Genomic DNA, 7348 nt, shown 5'->3' on the forward strand with positions numbered 1-7348 from the left:
AAAGTCACTTTACTCTGGGCCACCACTAACTGTTTCTGAATCCACTAAATTGAATAGTTATTGGACCTCTGATCTCACTTTATTGGGCCGATACACATAAAATCACTTGTAGTTATATGAACTTGATTGGGTCGCTCGAATGAATAGTCGATCGGATGACTATTCGAAGACTATCACAGAACACATGTTCGGATGAATATCTGTTCACTTAACCAATCAACTTTTACTTAAAACACTTTGATTGGGCCGTTGATTTCTTTCTTTTTAATTGAATGTTCTCGTGATAATCTTGAAACAAACAAAATGTTATACGTCCAAGACAAATATGCCAGTGATTGAGCCAATCGATATCACTTTGTTTTAATTTGGCTGATATATACACTGATCGTCACGTGATACTCTGACCATAATTCAATTATGTTGAATCTTATTGGGCCAAAAACTCACATGCAGCCGACAACACTAATTGGACCACTGATTCACTGAACCTTATCAATCCTTGTTAATTGGGCCGCTCAAGATTTGATGTTGAATTATTAGAATCTTGAAAAACAGGGCCGACAATCTTCAATTAATTGCTAATGGACAATTGGAACAAAAGAAGTAAATGGCCGACACCTAATATGTTGTTCAGCTGCCAATGATCTCTAGATCAAGTGGTGGAGGGCTTGCATTTCTCTTGAGAGATGCAAGTTCGACTCCCACTTGGTGCAGAGTGAGGCACTGGTGGGCAATGATAGGAGACCCAGGGAAACCTGGGTTGGATCCTTGAGCCAAACGGGTTTTACCGGTAATTTCACTGTCGTGCCTACGGGCGGGTGGGTTACCGGGTTTTCCCCGGAATTGGTGGTGGACTCGGGTTACTCTCGGAGTACTCCGTTTGTCCAGTGGGTGCCCCGAGAGTGCTCGGGATTGAGTTTGTTGGCCGTTCAAAAAAAAAATATGTTGTTCAGATTAGATGTGTTAATGATCGAATGAATATTCGGTCGAATGACCATTCGTTCAACTGACATGAATGTGTTGAAATGTGTTAATTGCTTCAGATGGTCATCCGATCAGTCAATTGTTTCAATTAGATAATATGCCATTCGATCGAATGACTTTATATAACAACTTTTGAATGTGACTTTTGTCCGGATGAACAACATCAGCGAACATCATATTTTTTTCGATCAAAAAATCTCTGATTTCTCCCAAACTACTTGGAATTTTGATCTGAAAATTTGTAGGCTTATAAAATCATGATTTTCGCATAACATGTCAAAATTTCAGCAAATTTTAACCGTGAAAACCTTTTTAATTTTGTGTTTTTGTGACCAAAAGTGAAGAAAATGAGTAGATGAAGAGATTTGACAAATCTGATCCAAAATTGGATCTGAAACTGATGAAATCTTGTAGATTTGATCCGTGCAATCGAGCTCCTGCTTTGATACCACTTGTGAACGCGTTGTAGGACCGTAAACGACTCCCGAACGATTGCGAAACGACACGTGTGACGTGCGGAATCCGTGCACGTGCGTGGACCGAACACAAGAACGTAATATAATCGTGATTCTATTGAAGATGTGACAAAATAGAAGCACCGTGAATCACCTTTGCTACTTTCTCTCTCTAGACTTTCTCTCTAAGCTCCAAAGCTTCAAAATCAGAAATGAGCAAAAGTCTCTAAAGTCTAACATTGCTCCTCATTTATAGGCAAGGCATTAAGGAAGTTCTTCTTAATTAGAAGAATGCCATTCCCTATATTTAACAATATTAAACCTTGTTTTGTTCAGTTTTCTGCTACGATTCGGATTGACGGAGGCGATAGACATAAGTGCACTCACAGTTATGGCGAATCATGCGTTATATGATATAATTAGAGTTCTAAACGAGTCGTTTGTTGAACTCTATAGGCAAGGGAATTGAATCCTCACGCGGACAAGCCATAGCGGATACACGCTTGAAGGAAAATCTCTAAAGGTACGTAACTTTTAGTTTCGTCACATTTTGCATAAACGTTTGATTCTAGTTTGTTAATAGTATCGTAGTGTAATATACGCGTTTGGTGTGTCAATGAAGTAACGAAGCTCACTTGACAATCAAACGGGTCAAAATAATGGTTAGAATAAGTTTGGCATGTCATTGAGGTGATGGTCTTCACTTGACAACCAAATGGGTCAACACTATGTCTTAAAACGGTAGTGTTAGAAGTGACTCGAATGTCACACAATGAATGGGTGTTATGAAGGCGTAAGTCGAGAAACGGATACGTTGAACTTGATGTAAATGAGCCTTGAATATGGGACAAAAGTTTAACTAAAATGATTTTGTTGAATTTGTTCAAAAAGTGCATGCTTGAATCATTGATATCAAGCTTGACGTTAATGCGTACGCAAACCGTGTGGTGGGAGCGAAACGCATATGTTTGATAGCCCGGGGATGGGCGAAAATGTTTAGAAATAATTATGAATGGTAATAAAGTAATGCAACTTACAAAACAACCGGGTCGAATAATCGAAAAGGAGATTTATAAGCCATTCTCTTATAAACCGGGTTTCGATGCGAATAGGATCCGTATTTTGATTACGGACGCATAGGAAAAAGAATCACACGAAACGGTTTGTAAATCAAAAGTTGTGAATGTTTTAAGTTAATAAATGGTTAAAAATTGGAGCTATGCGTTTGCAGCAACAAAACCCAAACATTCTGTTGAAATTGGGATGTCGCATCGCGCGACCAAGACCCCGGGACACCATTGCGTAGCGCGACAAGTGTTGCAGCCCGCGACATCAAAAGCTCAGTCTCTCGCGGCCCGCGAGAGACATCAGAGCTGGGAAAGTTGTTTTCTTTTGTTGTTTGATGCTTGGAACTTGTCTAAATGCATTTTTAAACTACCAAAACTAACTTTTATGTTGGTTTTGAATTTAGGTGATCATAGTGTGCTCCCGGATGAAGATCAAGCAATTATCAAGAACCTAACACATGTCTTATGAAGCTTCCGCAATGATATCATTTTGTTTTTGTTAAACACAATCTATGTAAACAATGGTTACTATGTTTTGAATACTTTAATCATGTATGAACGTTAACTCGGAAAAGTTTTTGAAAGGTCGCATTTTCACATAAAATGCGTATTTAATATCATAATCGTATTAAAATGAGACGGCTCTTACAAGTTGGTAATCAGAGCTCAAGGTTGTTGACAAAGTGTGTTCGGTTCGAAGCTTGATCAAACATCCGGTAAGAATTAATTATTTTAGTAGATTTTATTAAAACATTAGAAAAGGAATTTGATTTGATGTGCATGGGAAGAGTGCGTAATACACTCAAACCCGGAAAGTGCACTAAACATGAATGGTTTAAGCAAGTTGTGAACTTGGCTAAACCAAAGCAAAAGATGCAAATGATATAGAATGAAATGTTTAACAATTAATATAAACATTTCAGATTCAAGATGGCCGATGGAGGTAATGATGATACGGTGCCGATAGTCACCGAACAGCTGAGAGAAGTGATTGCCGAAGAGGTTGGAAAGGCAATATAGAATAGTCTATCTGGGTTTATAGACAAGATCCAAAACACAATGCTTACGGTAGTAGAAGAACGAATCAAAAGGTTGGAGGATAATGTCAACCAAACCAAAGACAAGCCGGTAGAGCGAAAGGCTTGTCTATATAACAAATTCATGGCTTGCAAAACTCCGATCTACAACGGGGAGGTCGATCTGATAATATGTCAATGATGGTTGAGCGACATTGAAGGAGTGTTTGAAAGGACCCACTATGATGTAACTGACTTCGTAGCTTACAGTACGGGTCAGTTAAGGGGTCAGGCGAAAGACTGGTGGGATAATATGAAGAAAGAGATTGCGGTTGAAGCGGCAAAGAGTATGACGTGGGATGAGTTTAAGGCACCGTTCCTTAAAAATCACAGTCCCAAGGCGGTCATTAATAGAATCAAGGAAGAATTCATCCAACTGAGGCAAAAGGGTGAATCAATTGACAAGATCAAGGGTATCTTCCTTGACAAATTAAGGTTCTGTGATGAGTTAGTGACGATAGAAGAGCAGAAGATATATTACTACTACAATATGTTGAGTACCGAATATCGGGAGTTCATGACTCCCTCAAAGTACGAGACTCTCACCGAGATCATAAATACTGCTCGGGAATGACAGATTGTGCTGAAAAAGCAAGTTGAACAGGGTGAATGAAGGGCGCAAGATTATAATCCAAGCCCTACAAAGAAAGCACGAATGACTGAATCGGCGAAGAAGTCGGATGTGAAAGGCGGGTCGCCAAGTTGTAAAATCTGCGGGAAAGGTCATAAGGGCGAGTGTTGCTTCAAGGATAAACCATTCCCTATATGTGGGAAGACTGGGCATACATCTTCATTATGCCCAGGAAAAGTCTCGGTCTGTTATAAATCCTCCCAACCGGGCCACAAGAAATCTGAATGCCTGGAGTTGGTCAGGAAGAAGGATGGGAAAGATACACAGACAGAGGCACATAAAGCAAAGGCCAGATCTTTCCACCTAACCGCAGCTGAAGCAAAGATAGAACCCGATGTGGTCTCAGGTATATTTGCTGTAAACTCGATTCCCGCACGTGTATTGTTTGATACGGGTGCGAATAAATCCTTTATTTCACATGGATTTATTCGACATCCTTCATTCTTATTAACGAAATTACATGTGCCCTTAGAAGTCGAGATAGGTGATAACAAAAGCTTTATTGTGTGTGATGTGTGCCAAAACTGCTAGACATATAGGTGTTCGACATTTTCGTCCATAGAGTGCTTCAAATGGGGCAGCATCGATGCTTGTATGATAACTATTGTTATAGGAGAATTCTATTAATGGCAAATGATCGTCCCAACTTCCTCCAAAGTCTATTACACATGCCCTTGGCATGTCTTCCAATGTTTGGATTGTCCATCAGTTGAGGATGAAAACATGTACTTAAGTTTAGTCGGGTTCCCATGGCTCTTTGGAAACTTTCCCAAAAATGAGAGGTAAAATGACTATCTCTATCCGTTATAATGGATAAAGGAACTCCATGTAACGAGACTTTTTCATCCATATATAGTTTAGCTAAACGCTTCATACTGAAGGTTTCCTTCATTGGCAAGAAATGTGCAGATTTAGTTAAGCATCCACAATCACCCAATTGTGTCGTCACCTTTTCTTGTTTTGGGTAGTTTAGTAACAAAATCCATTGTTTTCAATTCCCATTTCCAAACTGGCATCTCCAGTTGCTGAAGTAAACCTGAGGGTTTCTGATGCTCATTTTTAACTTGTGAACAACTCAAACACTTAGAAACGTAACTTGTTATGTCCTTCTTCATTCCTATCCACCAAAAATTCTTCTTTAGGTCTTGATACATCTTGTTATTCCTAGGAAGAATCATATATTTAGATTTATGAGCTTCTTCTAGAATTCAGTTTCGTAGGTTTCCTTTGAAAGGTACCCAAATTCTTTTCTTACGAAATCTCTAAAGTCCATCTGTTCCTTTCTCTAATTCCTCCATAATTCCTTTTAATCTTTCAGAATCATCTTTGATTGTTGCTTCAGGAGAATCTTTCAATTGTCCCTTTAAGTCTATTTGCAGATTCAATTTGAGAGTGCGCACTCTTCTCAGCTTCTCATGATACTTACGACTTAAAGCGTCAGCTACCACATTAGCTTTACCTTCTTGATATTGGATATGACAGTCGTAGTCACTTAAAATTTCCATCCAACGTCTTTGCCTCATGTTCAATTCTTTTTTCCCAAAAATATATCTTAAACTTTTATGATCCGTAAAGATAGTAAACTTACTACCATACAGATAATGTCTCCAAATTTTGAGGGCAAAAATTATTGCTTCTAATTCCAAATCATGTGTTGTGTAGTTTTCCTCATATTTCTTCAATTGTCTAGATGCATAAGCAATAACTTTCTTATGTTGCATCAACACACATCCAAAACTGTAACACCTCGAAAATTCACGTCCTGTAATGTGTTGACACGTGTCATAAAGTTTGAACGTGTGAAAGAAATATTATAGAAGGACTAAAGTTGACAAACATGGAAAGTATGTGAATATACGTATTCTAAGTGTCAACTGTGAATAAATATAATGTACATTAACCCTACATGATGCTCATACCTTCAAACGAATAAATCATGGATCATACGAAGCTAAAAGTGAGAGATTACAAACTACAGGGGTTAAATGTGTCAACATGTTTAAAGATATACCTCTGAGTGACCTTCTGACAAACCCGAAGCTTTGTAAATGTTAATCATGCTCACTAGAATGCACGATTTAAATTTCGTAAAGTTTCGTTAACGTATGAGAAAGTTATGATCGAATTCGTGTGCGAGGGGTTAAAGCGTCAACGTTGAAAGTTAGGCCTTTTCGGGTAACAATAAAGTTACCCAGGGACTTAACAAAGTGGGTATATGTCTTGAGGCCCTAATAGATCAATTACGAGGGCTCAAAATGCAATAAACAAGTGCCTAATCGAAGTTTGAAGAGCCAGGGACTAAACTGCAATTTAACCAAAGTTTGTTTGATGATCTGAGGTGCTCGCGTAGCGCGAGCTTATAGGCTCAGGCAGTCGCGCTACGCGACTGCCATATCTGGACAGAACTTTGATTTGCATGATCCTTTGTCTGCCACAGCCAAGTTACTCCACCTTTGATCGATCTTTCCACCTCACTTGGCCCCTAAAACACCCCCTACACACTAGTAACAAGTGTTGGATGATTGTGGTTGATGGTAGACTTGTTTGTCAATCACTTATGGTGGGTGAAACCACTATATAAGGCACTCCAATGTCACATTCATTCTCACACCTTCATTTGCATGATTTGATCATTCCTGGAGCTCTCAAGCAGGTCCAACTGATCTAAAGTCGTGCATAGGACTCTTGTAAGTCTACTAGTCCTTCTTTATTTGAGTTTAGCTTGTTTAATTAGCTAAAAGTCAAACCGTCGCAATTACGGTTTGACTTCGAGATTAGTCAATAATGGCTCAGTCATACCTCGAATTAAAAGTAGTTATAGATTGGTATTTATGTGGGTAATAAAACCTCAAAAGGGTTTCCCCTGATCACCACTCTAACCAGGTCAAAAGTCGGGTCAAACATATAATTAAAAAGTCAACAGGATGCTTAAAATGTCATTTATGCATAATTAGCTATCTAGAACATATACAACCTGTTTGATCATTGTTATAACTTAGTAATAAGTGTAAGAACATGTCTAAACATGTTCCACCCGACTATTTCCTGTTTAGACCCGGTTCGGAACCGAAAGTCACATAGTTTGACTTTCACTTTGACTTTCAGTTCTGACCCGTTTAGGCATGTTTTAGAAAT

The sequence above is a fragment of the Helianthus annuus genome, chromosome 15 (assembly GCF_002127325.2).
Source record: "Helianthus annuus cultivar XRQ/B chromosome 15, HanXRQr2.0-SUNRISE, whole genome shotgun sequence".
Classification (NCBI taxonomy): domain Eukaryota; kingdom Viridiplantae; phylum Streptophyta; class Magnoliopsida; order Asterales; family Asteraceae; genus Helianthus; species Helianthus annuus.